Source organism: Herpailurus yagouaroundi, unplaced genomic scaffold, assembly GCF_014898765.1.
Source record: "Herpailurus yagouaroundi ecotype Mexico unplaced genomic scaffold, PumYag 181, whole genome shotgun sequence".
Taxonomy (NCBI): Eukaryota; Metazoa; Chordata; class Mammalia; order Carnivora; family Felidae; genus Herpailurus; species Herpailurus yagouaroundi.
This window is the reverse complement of record NW_024412412.1, coordinates 10758194-10783214: the sequence shown is the minus strand read 5'-3', so window position 1 is coordinate 10783214 and position 25021 is coordinate 10758194. Positions and strand designations below refer to the sequence as shown.

At 35.2% G+C, this 25021-nt stretch overlaps 1 long non-coding RNA gene across 2 annotated transcripts in view; it reads left to right on the top strand.

Moving 5' to 3' along the window:
* LOC121039646 (uncharacterized) overlaps nucleotides 1-25021 on the top strand; it is a 103837-nt gene that overhangs the window by 54270 nt on the left and 24546 nt on the right. For both annotated transcript variants that reach the window (XR_005794901.1, XR_005794900.1), the window contains exon 2: nucleotides 22583-22622. This is a non-coding gene — a long non-coding RNA (uncharacterized LOC121039646). The remainder of the gene's footprint in view (nucleotides 1-22582; nucleotides 22623-25021) is intronic.

Below are 25021 nucleotides of genomic sequence, written 5' to 3'. Positions count from 1 at the left end.
ATGTCTCTGTCCAGTTTTCCCAGCTCCTCTTTCTGAAGAGACTGTTTTTATTCCACTGGATATTCTTTCTTGCTTTGTCAAAGATTAGTTGGCCATATGTTTTGGTTTATAATCAAGGTAATGCTGGCTTCATAAAAAGAGTTTGGAAGTTTTCCTTCCATTTCTATTTTTTGGAATAGCTTTAAGAGAATTCGTATTAAGTCTTCCTTAAATGTTTGGTAGAATTCTCCTGGAAAGCCATCTGGCCCTGGACTCTTGTTTTTTGGGAGATTTTTGATTCCTAATTCGATTTCTTTGAAGGTCATGGGTCTGTTCAAATTTTTTATTTCTTCCTGTTTCAGTTTTGGTAGTGTATATGTTTCTAGGAATTTGTCCATTTCTTCCAGATTGCCCATTTTATTGGCATATAATTGCTCATAATATTCTCTTATTATTGTTTGTATTTTTTTTATATATGAAATTTATTGTCAAATTGGTTTCCATACAACACCCAGTGCTCATCCCAAAAGGTGCCCTCCTCAATACCCATCACCCACCCTCTCCTCCCTCCCACCCCTCATCAACCCTCAGTTTGCTCTCAGTTCTCAACAGTCTCTTATGCTTTGGCTCTCTCCCACTCTAACCTATTTTTTTTTCCTTCCCCTCCCCCCATGGGTTCCTGTTAAGTTTCTCAGGATCCACATAAGAGTGAAACCATATGGTATCTGTCTTTCTCTGTATGGCTTATTTCACTTAGCATCACACTCTCCAGTTCCATCCACGTTGCTACAAAAGGCCATATTTCATTTTTTCTCATTGCCATGTAGTATTCCATAGTGTGTATAAACCACAATTTCTTTATCCATTCATCAGTTGATGGACATTTAGGCTCTTTCCATAATTTGGCTATTGTTGAGAGTGCTGCTATGAACATTGGGGTATAAGTGCCCCTATGCATCAGTACTCCTGTGTCCCTTGGATAAATTCCTAGATGATCAGGAGATGAGAGAATGGAAAAAAGTTAAAGAATTGGTTATAATAAACACAAACATAATTTATCAAAATAAGGAAGAAATATTCACAACTATTTCCTAACTTGTTTCTGCAAGTACTCTTATGATTTGTATTTGTATTGTATTGTGATTTGTATTTGTATTTGTATTCTTGTGAAGGTATTTGTAATTACCTTCTTCAACTACTCGTCCCATATTCTCTTTGCCCTCAACATATACTCAGCTGGATCCTTGCCTGGTAGTATTATCCAGACCTTAATTTCTGGGGGCTCTTTGCCACTAGCAGTGTAGCTTGCACTGGATCTTGTAGTCTTCCAATTACTTTCATCACAGGGCATGGGAGTACTGAGAAACCTAATAGATCTCTTTCATTATAGACATACCCATTCTTGACACATATTCTGTAGTAGAAAACCAAAATTCCTTGATTGACAGGATCACTTACCCCAGCCAGTACAGTAATCCCCACCTTTTTTCTCCTGTGGATTCACTGGCATAAGGAACTCAAAGAGTCAGGTAACAGTCTCAAGTCTAGCAAACATGGCTACTTCAATATCCCTATACTTATTAAAACTAAGGAACTAGTATTATTTGCTAGAAAAGATGTTGCATACAGAAAATTTGTTTAGTTCTGATATTTTTAACATTATCACCATCTGAGCCAAAAGGCTTTGGCATGCATGTTCTCTGTAGCAATTATAAGAGTATTTTTAGTAGCTATTTGTTCCGCAAGGAACCCACTGAGATTTAGGTTTGCTCTTTCCAGGACTTTATAAAAATTAATTATAAAAAGATAAAATATTCCAGAGTTTAATTTTGTTTTATATGCTCAGAGCATTAGCTATTGAATCATCAAAACTCACCTCTCCACTTCTGATCCCATGTACCAAAAATTATTTGGAAATATTAACTATATCCTCTGGTTAGTAAAAGGGAAGTACAAATTAATTCCAGTAAAGCTGAAATGATATCAAATCAAAATTGGTTAGAAGAAAATATGTCTCTGGAGGTGACTATTTAAAAGGAGAAAAGGTAGTGATGTAATTCTCCATTTAATTGTGTACTTTATTAGGGTAATTCTTGAATTTGTCTAAAACATACATTTCTGGCTTTGTATTTATAGTTATCCTGTGCAACACAGTTTGAAAAAGAGGGCTGATTATATCTCTGATTCCAGTAGTGATCTGTATAGCCTTTAATTAGAATTTGATTTTATTTTCCATGTTCTGTATTTCATTGGATTTGGTAATAGCTCTCTCTCCTTATGTCTTCTTCTTTTATTTCTTCCCTCACTTTTTGTCATACTTCTGCTTGAAGCCCCTTTAGGGTTCCCCATTACTTATAGAGTGGTTCTCAATCTTTAGTGATAATAAAATCCCTTGTTGGGACAACCTGCACTTTTAAAGTATGCCCCACAATGATTCTGATGTCACTTTTAAGAAACATTCATGAAATCAGTGAATCTGCTCATGAGGCATGTAACCCTTTTATTAAGTTGTCACCTGTATGCCTCCTCTTCTGTCGTGACCGCTCCCCCCCCGCCCCGTTGCAATCACATCAAACTATTTCTCCTTTCTTATTTGTTCTCTCGTACATCCTTATTTTTGCACGTGATGTTCCCTTTCAGATTTAGTTAATAAATTAATTTGATTGTGGGTCATTTCTCAAGCCTATCAGAGTAACTCAGAATAAAATTTATGATACTTGAATACTTGAGGCAATAAGCTTCATGTCCATAAAAATAAGTCATTTTATCAACTTGTAACTAGAATAATTAAGAAATTTACTAAAAGGTCATCTTTTATATGCTTTCCCTCTCTCTCCTTAGAACTCAATACTTTTCGATTGGTTGATTTATTTGTATAATAAACTCTATGACCTTATAACTTGCAATACAATCTTCTTTTTTACCCACATCACTGCACCCAAATACAAAGGTATTCAGGATTATTACCTTGACATTAAAAACACCGAAAGCTTTCTACAAATACATTTTCCAACCAGTTACTCAGTTTACCATTTTTGTTTTGATATGTTTATCTTTTTAAAATTTGGAACTGTTTTAATTAGCAAATTTTTAGGTAGATAAACTCTACGTCTCCTGGAGTCATTTTCTAAGCTCTCTAACATGTTTCTAATAGAACCTCCTATTTCCCTTTTATTATCAGCAGAGGTGGGTAGTGTTGAAGAAGAATTGTAAAGTTAGACCTGATTTTAAGGTTTTTGATTAAAATGTAATACATCTTTTTTTTTCTCAAGGAAGTGGCATATCAATTATACTTCAACATATGGTAGATATTTAGGTCTATGCTCTACTGAGTGCAATATGGTGGTGTATCTCCTTAATGAATTTATCAGGAAGTGTTTTACAAATTATGAATTAGACCTGTGGATACCTGCATATCAGCCTTGTGATCCCTTTTCTCTGTGATTCAAAGGGATCAAAACATATAAGATGGCATAGAGACAAACTGGTAGAAAGAGGGTAACAGAAGTAACAGGAAAGGACAGCACATGAGGGACATTTGGAAAGTTTCCAGGACTCAATTCCAAAGTCTAGATCACCACAAAAGAGGGTTGACTGTGTCCCTGGTCCCCTAGCCACATGGGAGTGTTTTAGGGGAAAAGCTGTATGAGGATAAAGTGAAAATGGTATATCTCAAAACTGCAGTCATTGAGACCTAGACAGTTCTTTGTGGGAAGCCTTAGTGGAAAATCTCCCTGGGGGAATAGTGTCCTCCCTGGAGTCTGCAGCCAGAGTTAAGAACATGTGGCACAGGCAGAACTATCTCTAATGAACACCTAGGGCTTTGGAATATCTATTGGTGGAAAAACCATCACTTCTCCAATAGTAGTAAAGATTCTTCTCCAGAAGGGGTATAAGGTTATAATCCCTATAAACAGAACCTGATGCAGATTTTTATGAGAGTGACTTGGATAGAGTGGTTTGGAGAGAAAGGGATGAGAGATGCAAAACAGGGAAGAAGAAAATCATCACACAGATGTTGTCTCCAGCCTCCTCTCCTGAGGAGCTCTGCATCAGAAACATTGCTTCCACCAAGAACAAGGAGCTTTCTCTGTCTCTCTCTTTTTGTACATGTTAATTCATTCATTTTTGAGAGAGTGTTAGCGGGGGAGGGGCAGAGAGAGAGAGAGAGAGAGAGAGAGAGAGAGAGAGAGAGAGAGACAGAATCCCAAGCAGGCTCCCGGCTCCCAGCTGTCAGCACAGAGCCTGATGTGGGGCTTGAACTCTCAAACCATGAGATCATGACCGATCATGAAGTCGGATGCTTAAGCGACGGAGCCACCTAGGTGCCCCAAATGCTCTCTTTTTTTATCCTCATGTCAGTAATTCTTTGGCTCTTGACCTTCAAAGAGTGTATCCTGGATGGGTGGTAATTGCCTTTAGGCTCAGGGTAATTCTCTGCAGCAGCTTGGAGATGAGCGTGGGGCCTGGCAAGGGTAACCTGTACAGAGTGCCATAGCACCCACTACTAGGTAGTATGTGTTCTTGCTTGCAGACAGGAAGATAGCGTGTGAATACTAAGAACAACTTATTCCTAAATAGGTAGAAACAAACTTGGAGACTCAATACTATACGCAGAAAATAAAGATTAGTCTGCCTGAAGTCAGGCCAGTTGAGAGCCACCTTTTAATTCAGTATTTTTTCTAATGACCAGTTTATGAGGTCCTGACTCTCCAGCATATTTTAAACTCCATGAGGGGGGGAGTCTGTGTTAGCTTTTTTTTTATTACTATACTTCCAACTCTATAGAGCAAAGCATAAATTAGATGCACAATAAATATCTGTCAAATGAATAAAATAATAAGCATAGATTATAAAAGATTTCATTAGAGCTTTACAAAAGAAGCAGAACTAACACACACACACACACACACACACACACACACACACACACACAATGGATGCACATATGCGCAGAGAAGAGAGATTTATAGGGAATTGGCTCCTGTGATTATGAGAACGAGCAAATACAAAATCTGCAGTGTAAGCTGGTAGTCTGGTGGCAGAATTCTTTCTTTCTCAGGGAACCTCAAGGGTTTTCTCTGAAGGCTTTCAACTGCTTAGATGAGGCTCACCCACATTATGGAGAATAATCTGCTCCAAGTCTTTCAGATCATTCTTTGAGAATAGTTACTCAAAGACCACTGATTTAAACGTTGATCACCTCTAAGAAATACCTTCACAGCAACATCTAGACTGGTGGCTGACCAAACAACTGGGTACCATAGCCTTGCCAAGTTGACACATTAATCACAGGGACTGTCATCACATCTATCTTTGCAGTACTTATTATATTTCTCCAAGCAGAAAAGTTTTCATCAAACTCTCATAAATATATAAAAATCCCATAATAATAGTTATATAACTACAATGTCCTTTTTCTGAATCTTAGAGTACTGGAATTTTCAATAATCCAGAAACTACAAATGATTATCAACTGAATAGTAGAACAATGGCTTGCTTTCTTTTTCTGTGCATGTAAAAATGTTTCCATACACCAGTTAGCTCAGAGTAAATCTTTAAATGCAGCATGAAAGACTGTGAAATTTTCTATTTCGCACACAGAATATTTCATAGCAGAATCTCCAGAGTGTTACCCATGGTAATATATTTCGTGGATGTACATTAAAACGGTGCCTTTGAAGATCATTTAAAAAAAAAATAGCTGATATTTAAGACCAATACTGTAGTTCTCAACTGCAGGATCCTTTAGTTTTCCTTTCAGAAGCAGTCGGCCCACATCCTGTAATATCTAAGAGAAGGAGCACCCCCAACCTATTTCGGTGAAGTGACAACTGACAATCTACCTTGCCTTTTCTTTTCAAAGATGGTGCCGGTGGGAGAGCTTGTGCCTTTGAGCGTAGCTGAGATGTCCAATGTAGAGTCCTTCACCTGTTCCATATTCTTTTGCTGAGATTTGTAACATGGTGCCATGCCTTTTTGCAAGTTTCTGGCAGATCTGTTGTCATTTCCTGTCGAATTCTTCTGCTTAAATATATGTCCATTGTCATATGTATGTCTGCAGGCACTTGCCTCTCTCCTTGTCTCTTCCCTCTGTCAATCTTGGAGAACTTCTTCTTTACTTTTTCTTTGTTGGATGCTAACTTCTGCTTTTACTTCTGGCTGTACTTCCCTTATGACACCTTCCTTGTTTTACTTAAACTAGTTTGGTGTCCCTCCAGAATGCACCCAAATTACCTTGAACCAGTCAGGTCACTTGTCACACAGTTTTTGCTTTCAGAATCAGAAATTTTCTTCAGGAAGTACACAATTGTTCAGCAGTATGGCTACGCACTGACCATTGGATTCAACTTAAATATTGATAAGTACTTCCTATGACTCCCAAACTGTGATAAGATTGAGAAATATCCCTTGTATTAATATTTACATAGGAAAATAAAGATGAGCATTGATCATGTTAAATGGTCTATGAGGAAAAAAAAACTTCATGCTTTGATTTTCTCTAGTATAGGGCTGTTAGAAGCATGGTAACTGTGGCAATGAATTAGTATTTTTTGAATATATTTGTGCCTTCCTTTCTGAGCCATTTCTGCTACATTCTTTATAAACACAATCTTAGAGCAACTTCCTGACAGAGATGAATGATTCTGTGTGTTACAGAGTAAACCTAAACTATGGAACACCAAGTAAATGTAAAGCAAAATAAAATATAAACGATTGATTGATTGATTGATTGACTGACTGACTGACTGACAGTGGGGAAAAGGCAGAGAGAGAGAGAGAGAGAGAGAATCCCAGCTAGGCCCTGTGCTCTCAGCCTAAAGCCCGAGGTGGAGTTCAGACCCGCGAACCATGAGATCATGATCTGAACCAAAGTCATATGCTCAAGCAACCTAGCCACCCAGGCACCCCTAAGCTTCTTTTTAAAAAAATAATTGCAGTAGAGTTAATATACAGTGTTATTTTAGTTTCAGGTATACAATATGGTGATTCATTAATTCTGTACTTTGCTCAGTGCTCAGCATGGTAAGTGTAGTCTTAATCTTGTTGACCTATCTCATATCGCAAGCAACCTTCTGGTTACCATGAGTTTGTTCTCTTTAGTTAAGACTCTGATTTTTGTTTGTCTCTTTTTTTTTTCTTTTTTTTTCCTGAATTTCACCTGTGATTTAAACCAGATGGCATTTCTCTTTCTAACTTACTTTTATTAGCATTATACCCTCTAGATCCATTCATGCTGTTGCAATGGCAAGATTTCATTCTTTTCTATGGCTCAGTAATAATCCATTGTAAATATGTGCCACATCTTCTTTATCCATTCATCTATTGATGGACACTTAGGCTACTTTCATAATATGGCTACTGTGAATAAGGGTGCAATAGACATAGGGATGCATGTATGTTCTCAAATAGGGTTTCTGTGTTGATAAATACCAAGTAAGGAATTAATGGATCATAAGGTAATTCTATTTTAAATTTTTTCTATACTGTTTTTACAGTGCCTGTAGTGCTTGGCATTCCCACCACCAATATATAAGGGCTCTTTTTTCTCCACGTCCTCACTAACACTTGAAACTTGTCTTTTTTAATTTATCAGTTCTGACAGGTGTGAGATGGTATTCCATTGTGGTATTGATTTTCATTTCCCTGATGATCAGTGATATTGAGTATCTTCTCACATGTCTGTTGGCCATCATTGTGCCTTCCTTGGAAAAATGTCTGTTCATGTCTTCTGTCCATTTCTTAATTGGATTATTTGAGTTTTTTGGTATTGAGTTTTAGAAGATCTTTATATATTTTGGATATTAACCTTTTATCAGATGAGTCATCTGTAAATATTTTCTCTCATTCAGTAGACTGTCTACTAGTTTTGTTGGTTTTCTTTGCTGTGCAGAGCTTTTCATTTTGATTTAGTCCCAACATTTTATTTTTATTTTTGTTTTCCTTACCTGAGGAGACCTGTCAAGAAAAATGTTGCTATGGCCAATGTCAAAGAAATTACTGCCTGTGCTCTCTTCTGAGATTTTTATGATTTAAGGTCTCACATTTATGTCTTTAATCCATTTTGAGTTTATTTTTGTGTATGGTGTGAGAAAGTGGTCCAGTTCATTCTTGTGTGTATAGCTGTCCAGTTTTCTCAACACCACATGTTGAAGAAGCTGCCCTTTTCCCATTGCTTATTCTTGCCGCCTTTGTCAAAAATTTATTGGCCATATATAATCATGGTGTTTTTTTTCTGTGATCTCTTTTTGGCTTCAGTGACCTATGTGTCTATTTTTGCGCTAGTACCATACTGTTTTTATCACTACAGCTCTGTATTATATGTGAAATCAGGGATTGTAGTGTCCCCAGGTTTAGTCTTCTTTTTCAGGATTACTTTGACTATCTGGGGTCTTTTGTGGTTCCATAGAAAATTTAAGACTATTTGTTCTAGTTCTGTGAAAAATGCTGTTGTATTTTGATAGGGATTGCATTATATCTGTAGATGCCTTTGGGTAGTAAGGATATTTTAACTATATTTGTTTTCCCAGTCCATGAGCATGGGATATCTTTCCATTTGGTTTGTAAATAGGACTGTTCTCTTAATTTTTCTTTCGGCTACTTCATTATTATTGTATAGAAATGCAACAGATTTGTGTATACTGATTTTGTATTCTGAGACCTTACGGAATTCATTTATAAGTTCTAGTATTTTTTTTTTTTTTTGGTGGAGTCTTTCAGGTTTTCTATATATAATAGCATGTCATCTGCAAGTTGTGAAAGTTTTACTTCTTAGCAATTTGGATGCTTTTCTTTTTCTTTGATTGCTAAGGCTAAGACACCTAGTACTATGTTGCATAAAAGTGGTGACAGTGGACATCCTTGTCTTGTTCCTGATCTTAGGGGTAAAGCGCTCGTTTTTTACCATTGAGTATAATGTTATCTGAGAGTTTTTCATATATGATCTCTATCATGTTAAAGTATGTTTCCTGTAAACCTGTTTTGTTGAGAGTTTTAATCATGAATGTATTTTGTACTTTGTCAATTTTTTTCTGTATCTACTGAAAATATTATATGGTTTTTAACCTTTTTTGTATTTATGCAATGTTATGTTAATTGATTTTAAATATTGACCATATTTGTATGCCAGGAATAAATCCCACTTGATCCTGGTGGATGATTTGTTTTAAATGTACTACTGGATTCGTTCTGCTAGTATTTTGTTGAGGATACTTTCATCTATATTCATCTGAGATATTGGCCTATAGCTCTCTTTTTTTTGTAGTGTCTTTATCTAGTTTTGATATCATAGGAATGTATGCCTTGTAGAACAAATTTGGAAATTTTCTTCCTTTCATTTTTTGGAATAGTTTGAGAAGAATAGGTATTAATTTTTCTTTAGATGTTTGGTAGAAGTTACCTGTGAATCTATCTAGCCCTGGACTTTGATTTGTTGGAAGTTTTTCAATTACTGATTTAATTTCACTGCTAGTATTGATATGTTCGTATTTTCTGTTTCTTCCTAGTTCAGTTTTGCGAGGTTGTATGTTTTGAGGAGTTACCCATTTCTTCTAGGCTGTTCAATTTGTGGGTGTACAATTTTTCATAATATTATCATAATCTTTTGTATGTCTGTCTTGGTTATTATTTCTCCTCTTTTATTTGTGATTTTTTTTATTTGATTTCTCTCTCTCTCTTTATAATTATGGGTAAAGATTTATCAATTTTGTTGATATTTTTAAAGAAACAGTGCCTAGTTTCTCTGAACTGTTCTATAGTGGGTTTTTTTAAAGCTTTTATTTAAATTCTAGTTAGTTAGGGGTGCCTGGGTGGCTCAGTCGGTTGAGCGTCCAACTTCAGCTTATGTCATGAACTCGCGGTTTGTGAGTCCGAGCCCTGTATCAGGCTCTGTGCTGACAGCTCAGAGCCTGGAGTCTGTTTCGGATTCTGTGTCTCCCTCTCTCTCTGCTCCTCCCTCGCTCATGCTCTGTCTCTCTCTGTGTCTCAAAAATAAATGCTAAAAAAAATAAATAAATTCTAGTTAGGTAACAAACAGTGGGATACTAGTTTCAGGTGTACAATATACTGATTCAACAGTTCCATACAATACCAGGTACTCATCACAAAAAGTGCACTCCTTAATCTCCAATGCCTGTTTAATCCCCCCATCCCGTTCCCCTCTGGTAAACATTAGTTGGTTCCCAAGAGTCTGTTTCTTTGCTTCTCTCTCTCTTTTTTTTTCCCCTATGTTTGTTTGTGTTGTTTTTTAAATTCCACATATGAGATATATCATATGGTATTTGTCTGTCTCTAACTGACTTATTTCACTTAGCATTATACTCTCTGGCTCCTTCCATGTTGTTGCAAATGACAAGATTTCATTCTTTTTAGTGGCAAGATTTTATTCTTTAAAATGGCTGGGTAATATTTCATTGGGTGTGTGTGAACATGCGTGTGTGTGTGTGTGTGTGTGTGTGTGTGTGTGTGTGTAGATTTATGTATTCACCAGTGAATGCACACTTGGGCTGTTTCCATAATTTGGTTTTTGTAGGTAATGCTATCAGCATCAGGGTGCATGGATCCCTTTGAATTAGTATTTTTGTGTGCTTTGGTTAAATACCCAAATGCTGGGTAAATGCAAATGCCGGATCATAGGGTAGTTCTATTTTTAACTTTTTGAGAACCTTTATACTGTTTTCCGAAGTGGCTACACCAATTTGCATTTCCACCAATGGTGCAAGAGGGTTCCCCTTTCTCCGCATCGTCACCAACCCTTCTTTCTTGTGTTGTTGATTTTAGTCATTCTAACAGGTGTGAGGTGATATCTCATTGTAATTTTGATTTGCATTTCCCTGATAATCAGTGATGTTGTGCATCATTTCATGTGTCTGTTAGCCATTGGCATGTCTTCTTTGGAAAAAATGTCTATTCATACCTTCTGCCTAGTCTTTAATTGAATTATTTTTTTTATTGATGTTGAGAATTATTAGTTCTTTAAATAATTTGGATACTATTCCTTTGTCAGATACGTCATTCACAAATATCTTCTCCCATTCCATAGGTTGCCTTTTAGTTTTAGTTTTGCTATACAGAAGGTTTTTATTTTGATGAAGTCCTAATAGTTTATTTTTGCTTTTGTTTTCCTTGCCTTAGGAGACATACCTACAAAGAAATTGCCATTGCCAGTGTCAAAGAGGTCACTGCCTGTGTTTTTCTCTATGACTTTTATGGTTTCATGTCTTACATTTAAGTATTGAATCCATTTTAAAGTTTTGTGTATATGTGCATGATGTAATAAAGTGGTCCAGTTTCATTCTTTTTGCATGTTGCTGTCCAGTTTTGATAAACCCAATCTCTGTCCCAATGCCATTTGTTGAAGCAACTATTTTTCCCATTGGATATTCTTTCCTGCTTGGTGGAAGATTAATTGACCATACTGTTGTGGATTTATATCTGGGTTTTCTCTTCTGTTCTATTGATCTATGTATTAGTTTTTGTGCCAGTACCATACTGTTTTGATCACTACAGCTGTAATATAATTTTTTTTCAACGTTTATTTATTTTTGGGACAGAGAGAGACAGAGCATGAACAGGGGAGGGGCAGAGAGAGAGGGAGACACAGAATCGGAAGCAGGCTCCAGGCTCTGGGCCATCAGCCCAGAGCCTGACACGGGGCTCGAACTCATGGACCGCGAGATCGTGACCTGGCTGAAGTCGGACGCTTAACCGACTTCGCCACCCAGGCGCCCCTGCTGTAATATAATTTTAAGTCCAGAATTGTGATGTCTCCAGGTTTGCTTTGCCTTTTCAAATTTGTTTTGGCTATTTGGGCTCTTCTGTGGTTCCATACAAATTTTAGGATCGTTCTACCTCTGAAAAATGCTATTGGTATTTCAATGGAGATTGCATTAAATGTGTACATTGTTTTGGGTAGTGTAGACATTTTAACAAAGTATTTTCTTCCAATCCATGAGCATGGAATGTCTTTCCATTTCTTTGTGTCATCTTCAGTTTCTTTCATCAGTGTTTTATAACTTTCAGAGTACAAGTCTTTTACTTCTGTGTTTAGGTTTATTCCTAGGTATCTTATTGTTTTGGGCACAACTATAAATGGGGTTAATTCCTTAATTTCTCTTTCTATTGCTTCATTATTGGTGAATAGATATATGAATGATTTCTGCACAATGATTTTGTATTCTGTGACTATGATGATTTGTATATCAGTTCTAACAATTTTTGTTGGGTCTTTTGGGTTTTCTTTTTTTTTTTTTTTAATTTTTTTTTTTTTTAACGTTTATTATTTTGGGGACAGAGAGAGACAGAGCATGAACGGGGGAGGGGCAGAGAGAGAGGGAGACACAGAATCGGAAACAGGCTCCAGGCTCCGAGCCATCAGCCCAGAGCCTGACGCGGGGCTCGAACTCACGGAGTGCGAGATCGTGACCTGGCTGAAGTCGGATGCTTAACCGACTGCGCCACCCAGGCGCCCCATCTTTTGGGTTTTCTATAAAAAGTATCATGTCATCTGCAAATAGTGAGAGTTTTACTTCTTCATTGCTGATTTGCAAGCCTTTTATTTCTTTTTGTTGTCTGATTCCTGTGACTAGAACTTCCAGTACTATGTTATATAACAGTGGTGAGCGTGGACTTCCCTGTCTTGTGCCTGACTTTAGAAGAAAATCTTTTTTTCCCCATTGAGAATGATATTAGCTGTGGGATTTTTCATATATGACCTTTATTATGTTGAAGTATATTCCCCCTAAACCTACTTTGTTGAAGATTTTTATCATGAATGGATATTGTCTTTCTTGAATGCTTTTCTGCATATTTTGAAATGATCATGTTTCTTAGTGTTTTCTTTATTAATGTGGTGTATCACATTGATTGACTTACAAATATTGAACCCCTCTTGCAACCCAGGAATAAATCCTACTTGATTGTGGTGAATGATTTTTTTAATGTATTGTTGGATTTGGTGTGCTAGCATTTTATTGAGAATTTTTGCATCCATATTTATCAGGGATATTGGGCTGTAGTTGTCTTTTTTAGTGGAGTCTTTCTGATTTGGGTCTCAAGGTAATGCTAGCCTCACAGAATGAATTTGGAAGTTTTCCTTCCTTTTCTATTTTTTTTTTTTTTTGAATAGTTTGAGAAGAGTAGGTATTAACTCTTGAAATGTTTGGCAGAATTCACCTATGAAGCCATCTGGCTCTGGATTTTTGGTCATTAGGAGGTTTTTGATTACTGGTTCAATTTTTGCTTGTTACCTTTCTGTGTAAGTTTTCTATTTCTTCCTGTTTCCGTTGGTATTTATATGTTTCTAGGATTTTATCCATTTCTTCTAGGTCTTCCAACATGTTGGAATATATTTTGTCATAATACTCTCTCATATTCATAAGATTGTATTTTTGTGGTGTTGGTTCTTATTTCTCCTCTTTCATTTGTTTTTTTATTTATTTGTGTCTTTTCTCTTTTTGATAAGTCGTGCTAGGGGTTTATCAATTATTTTGATTTTTTTTTTTTTTTCAGAGAACCAGTTCATGGTTTCTTGGATCTGTTCTATTATGTTTTTTAAGTTTCTGTATCATTTATTTCTGCTCTAATATTTATTATTGTCTTCCTTCTACTGGCGTTGGGCTTTGTTGTTGCTTTTTCAGCTCCTTTGGGTGTAAGGTTAGATTATTTGAGATTTTTCTTGCTTTTTGAAGTAGCCCTGTATTGCTATATACTTGGTTCTTAGTCCTGCTTTTCCTTCATCCCAGAGGTTTTGGACTATTGTGTTTTAATTTCCACTTGTCTCTCTGTATTTTTTAATTTTCTTTTTGATTTCTTGGTTGACCTATTCATTGTTCAGTAGTATGTTGTTTAACCTCCATGTATTTGGGTTCTTCCCATATTTTTTTCTTAAAGTTGATTTCTAGTTGCATAGCAATGTGGTCAGAAAATATGCATGTTATACGACTTCAATCTTTTTGAACTTGTTGAGACTTGTTTTTGGCCCTACCATGTGATCTAATATGGAGAATATTCCATGTGCACTTGAAAAGAGTGTGTATTCTGCTGGTTTAGGTAGGAATGCTCTGAATATATTTGTTAGATCAATCTGTCCCAGTGTGTCATTCAAAGCCAATGTTTCCTTGTTGTTTTTGTTTGGATGAACTATCCAATGATTTTAGTGGGCTATTGTAGTCCACTACTATTATTGTATCACTATTGATTACTTCCTTTATATTTGTTATTAGCTGCTTTTATGTATTTGGGTGCTTTTGTGTTGGGCACATAAATATTTACAATTGGTATATTATCTTGTTGGATTGTTCCCCTTATGATTACATACTGTTCTTCTTTGTGTCCTGTTACAGTCTTTTTTAAAGTCAGTTTTGTCAATATAAGTATTGCTACCCTGGCATTCTTTTACTTTCTATTTTACTATCCCTTAACTTTCAATCTACCTTTGTCTTTGACTCTGAAATGAGTCTCTTGGAGGCAGCATATAGATGGGTCTTGCTTATTTATCCATTCTGTCACCCTGTGTCTTTTGATGGAACATTTAGTCCATTTACATTCAAAGTAATTATTGACAGGTATTACTTACTGCCATTTTGTTAACTGTTTCATGGTTGTTTTTGTAGTTCTTCCCTGTTCCTTTCTTGCCTTGCTTTTTCTTTGATGGTTTGCTGACTTCCTTTAGTGATAAAGATTCCTTTCTCTTTGTTTTTGCTGGCTTTTGATTTGTGGTTACCATTAGGCTTATATATAACATCTTATGCATATAGCATAATGAGCATGATAGCTCTCAAAACTATCCCAGAAATTTTACTTCTAAATGTATGTATGAAACCCCAAGTATTTGGAAATTAAATAACATTCTAAGTAATCTATTGTCAAAGTAGAAATCACACACACAAAGCATCCGACTCTTGATTTTGGCTCAGGTCATGATCTGTGGTTCGTGAGCTCGAGCCCTGCATAGGGCTCTGCTCTGACAACATAGAGTCTGCTTGGGATTCTCCCTCTCCCCCTCCCCCGCTTGACTCTAATTATTTCTCTATCAAAATAAAAAATGAAAATAAAAAAAGGGCTCCCGCTTTCAAGAGGCTTAAATTCTAGTCCCATGGCAGTCCCAGCAATGTGTTGGGGCAGACATCTAGTCAGACTGTAGGACCCGCCAAACAACACAAGCTTCTCAGAAGGCACCTCAGGTAAAGTACCCTGCAGTTCAGTGCTACTTCATCTCTGGCAAACACCTGGTCTGACAACTCAAGCCCAGTGTGGTCCCAGAGTGGCCCACAACAAGGGGATCAAACTCTGCTCACAAAAAGCAGAGAGCCATTTAAGACTAATGGTCTAAAAGCAGAAGTGGCTCAGCCACAAGTTTAGAGTGCACACAACACACAGAGGAGACATTCCTGAGGTGCCAGGTTTGTGTGATTAGGGTACACTTCACTGCAGGCCAGCACAGGACTTCCTCTTCATAAGGCCAGTGCTTCCAAGAAAAGGACACTTAGCTAACTTTCCTAACACATAAAAATAGACACAGGGTTAGTCAAAATGAGGGGAAAGAGTAATATGTCCCAAATGAAAGAACAGGACAAAATCACAGCAAGAGAGCTAAACAAAATGGACATAAGGAATATGCCTGATAGAGAATTTAAAGAAATGGTCATAAAGATATTCACTGGACTTGAGAAAAGAGTGGAATACCTCAATGCGACCCTCAACAAAGAGAAAACAAAACAAAATAACCAATCCAAGATGAAGAACTCCATAATGGCAATTAAAAATGTAGGGAATACATAGTAGAATAAAGGGAGCAGAAGAACACATCAGTCACTTTGAGGACAGAGTAATGTAAAGCAATCAAACTGAAAAGGAAGAGAAAAAATAAAAACTCAAAAAATAAAAATTGAGTAAGAGAACTCGGGACACCATCGAGTGTAATAACATTTGCATTGTAGGGATACCAGAAGGAGAAAGAGAGAAAATGGGGCAGAAAATTTATAGGAAGAAATAATAGCCAAAACCTTCCAGAATCTGGGAAAATAAACAGAATTCCAGATCTAGGAGGCAGAGAGATCCCCTAACAAAATCAACCAAAGGAGGTCCATACCAGGACACATAGTGATAAGGAGAATTTCAAACACATCACAAAGAAAGAGTTACATTCAAGGGAAACCCCATAGGGCTATCAACTGATTCAGTCAAAAGTTTGAAGGCCAGAAGAGTATGATAAACTCAAACCGCTTAAAGAACAACAAAAACAAAAAACAAACAAAAACCCTGGGAAACCAGAATACTTTATCCAGCAAGGCTATCTTTCAAAATAGGAGAGATAAAGAGTTTTCCAGACAAACAAAATTAAAGAAATTCATCAGCACTAAACCAGCCCTCGAAGACAGTGCAGAGCCCAATGCAAGGTTGAATCTCATGGACTGTGAGATCATGGCCTGAGTTGAAATAAAGAGTTGGATGCTTAACTGACTGAGCCACCCAGACACCCATGGAGGTGTTTCTTTTTTGACAATGTGTAACCAATGTATAATACAACACTTAATACACAGCAGGTATTTAATAAACATTTGTCAAATGAATTAATGAGCATTGTATCAATATAAGAACTTTTGTCCATCAAAAAAAATTTAGTAAAACTTCTCTCGATTTGTCAGTTGTGTCTCTGTTGTAATATTGCCCAAGTATTTATCTATTCGTATACTTACATAATATGCATGTACACATAGATGAGTCACACATATATTTTAAGTATTAGAGAACTTTAATTTTCTTTGATGAAATACATAATGAGATTATTTTAATAATATGTAATATTGCTTGAATATCAGTATTATTGATTTATTGGGTTTGTGTGTATTTTTGTTTTTTACCATTATAGTCTTCCAGTATTTGAATCAATATAGCCTATAAAAGTGAAGGATGAAAGTAACCAAAGGGTCAGCAAACCACCGTTTAAGCACTTTAAAGTTCATCTTTTAAAAACCACATTTCAAAGAATCTATGTGAAAGCAATACACATACTTTTTCTATTCTTTCAGTCTTATAATTAAGCATTCTTCAATGGTCCTTTTGATGAGTTATAGAATAGGTTATTCCTGCCTTCAATAAACTCAGCACTTTGTGAAAACAAAATTTTATCTGATGTTTTATCTTATATAAATTAATATTTATATTGTAGCTTTATGACTTTATTTTCACCTCTTCCTCTTCCATAATCCTCATAAAATCTGTGTAATATAATAGTTATGAAATGTGATATTGCTGCAATTGTCATTTTTGGTGGCAACTTGTCCTAATTAGTTGGACACCATGATTGATGTTTGCAAATATTCCAGTGAATAAGAGAAAACCAGTGTAGTGTAGAAGCTGTGTCTCATCTTTATTTGTATCCCTTGTAGTGATTACTACATTCTTACACTGAATGGAAATTTAATGAAAACATAATGGATGGTTATAACTGTTCCCTATTATTGAAATACTCTGACTTGTCACTTGCCAAAACATTCTCTTTCTTCAAGATATTTTTCCTAGGTTGATTAATTTTAATTTAACATGGTTTTTAAAAATACATATTTCAAATGAAATATATGATACTAAATTTTACTAACTTTATTCATCGTATATATTGGTTCTTCTTCTATTTCGTCTGTGAATGCTAATATGAGTAGCTCTGAAAGTGAATTTCCAAGTTGTGTAATTATGCTGGAAATAATATCAGGATTATGTGATCTGTAAAATATCAAAATATTTCAAGCATATTCAATGCTTCAGTAGTGAAGCAAAATTCATGAGAAGTCTTTACTGTGTAAGAATCTACTCCTATATGAACAAAAATGTGCTTACAAGTATATTTATAAAATTTGTTCTTTGACAATAAATCTTATTCAATCAGTAAATTTTGATATTAAAAAAAAAAAAAACGCATCTCTTAATTTCCCAAAATCCCTATCAAACTGCTTCTGTCCTAGACATGTTTCCCTGCATACTTACTTTTCCTTTATACAAATTGAGAAAGGAAATGGATGTAGAGAACCAATCAGTAAATTGTGAAACCTAATTGAATCTCTTTTTAAAGTTTTGGTAAGATTTGGACAGTTTATGTTTGTGTTTCTTGCATTTTTGTTTTCTACAGTGACATAATTGAGAGTTGAATGTCCTTGCTTAATGTATAGCTAGAAAGCAAGTTTTGTAATTTTCCACAAATAAATGTTAGCTGTAGGCATTTTGTGCATGCCCTAAATCAGGCTGAGGAAATTCTCTTCTATACCTAATTTGCTAATAAATTTTACCATGAATAGATTTTGAATTTAGCAAATGCTTTTTTGTACCTGTTGAAATGATTGTCTTTGTTTTGTTTTTATGTTTTTGTTTTTGTTTTCATACTGGTAATATGGCAAATTAAAAGATTGGATTTTTTAAGTATTTTTTAAAAAATATTTATTTTTGAGACAGCGATGAGAAGGCAAGCAGGGAAGAGGCAGACAGAAGTAAGACAGAGTAGGTTCTTTGCCATCAGCCCAGAACCCAACATGAGGCTCGAACTCACAAACTGTGAGATCATGACCTGAGCTGAAATCAAGAGTCAGACGTTTTAATCGACTCAGCCACCCAGGAGCCCCCTAGATGTGATTTTTTAATGTTTTAGCAACCTTGCATTCCTACAGTAAACCTACACTGGTTATGGATGCTTATCCTTTTTTTTTATTTTTGAATTATATTTGGTCATCTTCTGTTAGGGAGTTTTGTTTCTGTGTCCATGAGATATACTACTCTGTATAATATCCACTTTGTTAATATCCACTTCTGTTTTTGCAGTCAGTATGATACTGGCCTCAGAATATGAATTGAAAAAAAATTCAATCTCCTTTATTTCTTCAAAGAGTTTGAGTAGAATTGATACTTGTCCTTCTTTAAAAGTTTGATAAAATTTACCAGTGAAATCATCTGGAGCTAGAGAACTCTTTGTGAAAATATTTTTAATTACAAATTACTTTTTAATGTTCTGTGTTGTCAAGTTTATTCAAATAGTTTTTTCCAAACTTCATTTTTATTATTTTAATGTCTGTAACATTGTGATGTCTCTAGTTTGTTCTGAAGTGAGCAATTCTATCTCTCCTCTTTACTTGATCATCCTTGCTAGTTATTTATCAATCTATTCATCTTTTCCAAACAACTTTAAGTTTTATGTATTTTCTTTAATATTTCTCTATTTTTATTTCATTGTTTTCTGTTCTTAAATTATTTCCTTCCTTATTCTTATTTTGAGTTTAATTTGCTCTTGTATCTCTGCATTGGGAAAAATAGATATTTATATTTATGTATTTTTATTTCCTTTTAAATATAATCTTTCACAGTTACAAATTTTCCTGTAAGTACTATATGTATTCTGAAAGCTTTTATGTTGTCTACTTATCATCATTCAGTTAAACATACTAGATTTTTGTGTTTGTGATCCTTACTTTTACAGTAGATTATTTAGAATGTGTGATTTAATTTCCAAATACTTGGGGTTTCGCACATACTGTTAGAAGTAAAACTTCTGGGATAATTTTGAGAGCATTTTTAACCCATATTATAATCTTATGGTAAAAGGATTCAGTGCTCCATAGTGTGTTATTGATTACATTTTGTTGTTGCAAGCCCACTCTCCCTTAAGCCAAATTGTAAATGAAATTAACACAGTAGTTGTCCAACAACTGAACTTTTGGAGTGATCTCTTTCTTCTTCTGTTCACTTCTAAATTTCTCTTGTTGTCTCGCTTAGCTTAATTTCTCCAAACACAATCTTAGGAATGCATCCGGAAATAAGCCTACTAGTTGACTAGGTATTTACATTGACCTGCTCCTGCCTGCTAAAAGGAAGTAACTTTCCCCTGTTCCAGTTTGAAAAGTACCCAAATTCTGATTGATGTGGCTTGGGTCATTCTAACTGCCTTTGTATGGGGTATGTGTATACAAAACTGTAGCTTTAATTTGAGTAACAGAGCTACTGGGACAAATTTGGCTGGTGATACTCTGCTTGTTGTAGACCTTTCCTGGGAAGTAGGGGTCATTTTGTACTGGACAACTACCACATTATCCATCCATCGCTGTAGATAGAATGTTCGTGTGTTTTAAAAATTTAAGTTCAATTACAGAGACTCAAAAACTATCCATAATCAAAGTTCATGTCATAATTATTTTAATTAAGCAAAAGAAAGATGCACATATTTTATTCACTGACATTTTAGACAACATTTTACAGCTTTGTCCTCTAGCAAATCTCCTTACTTTGTGACAACCTGACCTAGATTTTTGCCTTTCTCTGAGTTCAACTCAATACTTCCACCCATTATTCTCCATCAGTAATGTGTCATTAATCTCCATCATGACGAGTTTGAGTAAGTATTTCTTTATCCCAGAATTGTATGTATAGTGTTTCTGAGTCTATTTTCTTGGCCAGATTTTGCATTCTGCATTTGTTCATTTCTTTGAATTCCTAGTAACCTTCTTTATTTACCCTTTACTGTGGATCATTTAAAAAATAGTCATAAACACCATTCACATTCCTGATTTGTTTCCTTACAGTCGTTAGAGAGTGTTGATGAGCTTACTTTTATTCCTTTTTCAGTAATTTATCTCTGTCTTCATATTTGCTTCACATATTATATCGATTTCAATTCCTGTGCCATTTGTTTTCATTACCTATGCTGATTCTAAAAGTTCTCCATCAACAAGACGACATCTGGTGTATAAAACGCTCTTTATTCTTAGTTTTAAAATTATACTGTTTTCATTGGTCAGTTATCTATTTTAGTTGGTAAGACACCATATTATATGTATTTAGTATATACATTTTTATTTAGTGTATGTGGATACTAATCAGATTTCTCTTTTACAATAGGTTATGATAGAGTTCTCTTCCTGTTCTTAAACATTTTAGCATTTTGAAACTGCCTATCATTTCTTCCCTTATGGCTGACACACAAAAGATGTCTCACACTATGTCATTGGATATAGTTTTTACCAAGTTTGTAGGTTTATATTATAATAACCAAGCTTTAAATCTGTTGTTTTCTTTGAGTTTAATTACATGCTAAAAGGGATCACTAACCAGAAGAGAACCATGTATATTGAAACACCAGTGACAAGAGAATAATAATATACTACCAAAACCAAAACGTAAAGAATATTATATTAGCAGAGTACCTCAAAAGCACATGGCTGGCAGACTTGAATCAAAATAATAAATATATCATGCAAGGAACCTCATTTCAGCTTTAAAATCAAAATGCTTCTCTCAGGTCTTCCTGTTTGATAAATTGGTTTTGTTGTGGAATTTTTGCTCTAAGTAGAATTTCTTGAGTTAAAGAAAGTCTGTCCTTTTGCTCTTTTATCTGGTGCTGTCATTTTGCTCTTTTAGAAAGTATCGTTTTTAGACTTATGGTCCACACACATATCCATGCTAACTGCAGATTGATGAGTATTTCTTTTTTTGACGTTTATTTATTTATTTATATTTTTTGGGGGGGGGACAGAGAGAGACAGAGCATGAACGGGGGAGGGGCAGAGAGAGAGGGAGACACAGAATCAGAAACAGGCTCCAGGCTCTGAGCCATCAGCCCAGAGCCCGACGCGGGGCTCGAAGTCACGGACCGCGAGATCGTGACCTGGCTGAAGTCGGACGCTTAACCGACTGCGCCACCCAGGCGCCCCTGATGAGCATTTCTTTAAGCTAAGTATTTAATTTAGACTTGAGGTTCTGACTCTAATCTAAAACATCTTCCATGGTCAGTCACCTGAATATGCTTATGATTTGGTTTCCTTCTGGGACTCTAATGACTCTTCCTTACATATAGATCATCTTTACACTTGATGAAACATTAACTGACATTTGGGAGGACAGTTTTCTTTCTATAATTGCTTCATGTGAGCGTTATGTTTTGCAATCTAAAGAGTTAGATATGTGTATATTTGTAGAGTATATGACTTTAGTGAAAATATTCAGAAATGTATATTTTGTTCTTACCTACTTAACCACTGTGCTTGCTATCTTTCTGTATTGTTATGGGCAAATATGTGGATACAACTGTGATAATTATAATTTCTAAATCTGAAATTAATGAGTTTATTAGAAGTTTCTATTAACATGAATTTTGAATTACAGTAGAGCTTGCTTAAATGTAATTACGATCTTTTAATGACTTCCAATTGATTTTTGTTATGGCTACTACAAGCAGAGAGCACCTAATTAATTTTCCTAAATAAGTAAAATTGAGCATTACCAGTGTCAGAATACCAGTGTTCTGAGCCAGTGAATTGAGAAATATTTGTAGGAGCAAAAGCAAAGAATCCGTATATTTCAGAAATACAGGAGACTTTAGAGCTCATCCAACAGAATCCTTTTATTTCACGAATAGATTGAAATGTTGCGAGTTTACATGATTTGTCAGTAGACATAATCATGAAACGATGAGCAATAAAATCCAGCCCTTCAAATCCTTTCCACTGCAGTCTGCTCTTCATGACCATATATTTGGAAGTACTGTTTGACTCAAGGAGCTTGTCTAAAAAGTTAGTAACTGACTTACCACTTTCTCTTTCTTTTCCATACCATGCATCGTGGTGAACAGATGAGTGGACTATCTATTGTGTCATCACTAACAAATCCAGGTGAGACTAGAGTTGTGTTTCAGGCTTTGTACCTCATGGTTTATTAACAATCCATTCCACACTAAGTACAGAATTGATTCTAGGTGTGATATTTTCCAAGTAATTCAAATCTCCTCCATACCTTAGCTTGAAAAATAGTTAGTGGTGTGAGGTAATCTAAAATGTTTTTTAAATACCATATCAGCATTTAACTGAATAACTTTTTATTTGTGTAATCTGGGAATCCACAGGTCACAATATCTTGTCTTGAATGATATTTCAAAATAATATGATCACAAATATTGACTGCCATATACATTCTTCACAAGGATGAACCTTCCAGTGGTGCTAGAAATGCTAATTATCTGGCTCCAACATACATCTACTAATAAGCAATCTGTGTTTTAACAAGGCCTCTTGGTGATTCCTGTGCACCCTAAAGTTTGAGAACCTCTGTTTGAAATTATGAAAATACGGTAAATGACTTCTAATGGAAAATTGTTCACAGGTAATGAAAATTTTCATTCTGCTAATAAATGAAACAGATGAGAAATATTCTCGAGTAGATATTTGGAATTTGAGTTTCAACATGTTTTAAGCTGTATGATCTGCACCACACTGTATCTCAGATTAGGAAAAAAAAATCACAAGATGGCATATGCAGAATTGGTAATACAGTTTTGAGTATCCAAATGGTTATATTATTAGATATGATCGTTTTAAATATCTCTAACCCAGGAAAACTGATGTACCTCTCGAATCCAGTACCAATGGAAACCCTGAGGTGTCTACCTTACCCCAAACCAAATCCTCACTAAACAGAACAGATCTATACTGTATCCAGTACCCACTATCATGTAGCATATTTAAGATAAGCAATAAAATTACGTAACTTTCAATAAACCCATTCCTTGCTTGTTTTTCATATGATAAACTGGACATATTCTATTACCCTTGAAGAGTCACAGTGTATATTTCACATGTAAAGTCTCTAAAATGGCATAGTACAGAAGCCTGATTAATTTTGTTTAAGCCCAAATGTATCAAATTACTTTATTATGGATAGCTTTCCTCAAGTCATACATGTAAACATTTCATGAAACTAGTATTTTTTAAAAGTGTTGATCTAAACATTAAAAGCTGTGTAATCATAAAGTTACAGTGTCCTCTTTGTAGGGCCTAGTGGTATATGTAAAAGATGTTCAACCAAGAACAAAAATTTTCCACTGAGGGGTGCCTGGGTGGCTCTGTCGGTTAAGCATCCCACTTTGTCTCAGGTCATGATCTCACGGTCCATGAGTTTGAGCCCCACATTAGGCTCTGTGCTCACAGCTCAGAGCCTGGAGCCTGCTTCGGATTCTGTGTCTCCCTCCGTCTTTGCCTCTGTCTCTCTCAAAAATAAATAAATAAATAAAAATCTTTCAAAAAATTCTCCACTGAAAATATTCCTTTGGTAAAAGAATAAGTATAGTTTCATTTCACAAGAAGTAGTATTGCATAGTGTCTCATGGCCTGGATTACTCTCTCAGTTCCCGCCCTCATCACCTAGGTAACCTTGTGCATAATAATCACTATCTCTGTGCTTCAGCCACTTAAACTATCAAATGGGAATAATATCAATACCTTACTCATAAGGTTGTTGTGAATCTTCAAAGTTTCTAGCACTAACACAACTCCTAACACACACTAGGAATAAATACATATGTACTATTATCATGATTGGCTTAACTAAATATATTTACAGATCTTCAGGCCCTGATATTGTAGAAAAATTTCTTTTGGTAAACTGGTAGCTATATATTTAAAATTTTAATATTTAGCACTTGGTTGAGGAGAGAAAAATATGATAAAATCTTTTATTTTGGTTTACATATATGGAAATAAAGATGTATTCTATCCTTATTGAAGTTCTAATAAAGCAATGCATTTTATTACTTGCTAATGCAGACTAATACTAACATTAAGAAAAAAATTAAATAAAAAATCCCCAGATGATAAATTGCTGAGCATATAGTAACCTGATGCTAGGCACTGAATATTAGTAAAAGAATAAATTACCATATACTCACTGTGGTATTAAGAACTAAAATGAATAAACTCTATATGTCTACTATATTACTAATTAAAAGACCTCTCTTATAGGGAGATGCAGAACTCCAAAATGCAACTTGAATATCACTACATCCTGTATAACAAATAAAAACACAATTTTGGCATTTCAGGAGCTTCCTGCCACTCAATTAGATTTAGAAGAGACTCTGCTATAGATAGAAAGATCGATTTTTCTGTTTCCTGGACATTAAAATACATTGAAAGAAAGATAGTTTCTTTAAATTAAATAAAATATGTACAGCCATATTCTACTTGGATAATATTTGATTTCATGAAGCTATTTTTAAATGTAAGATATATAATGTATA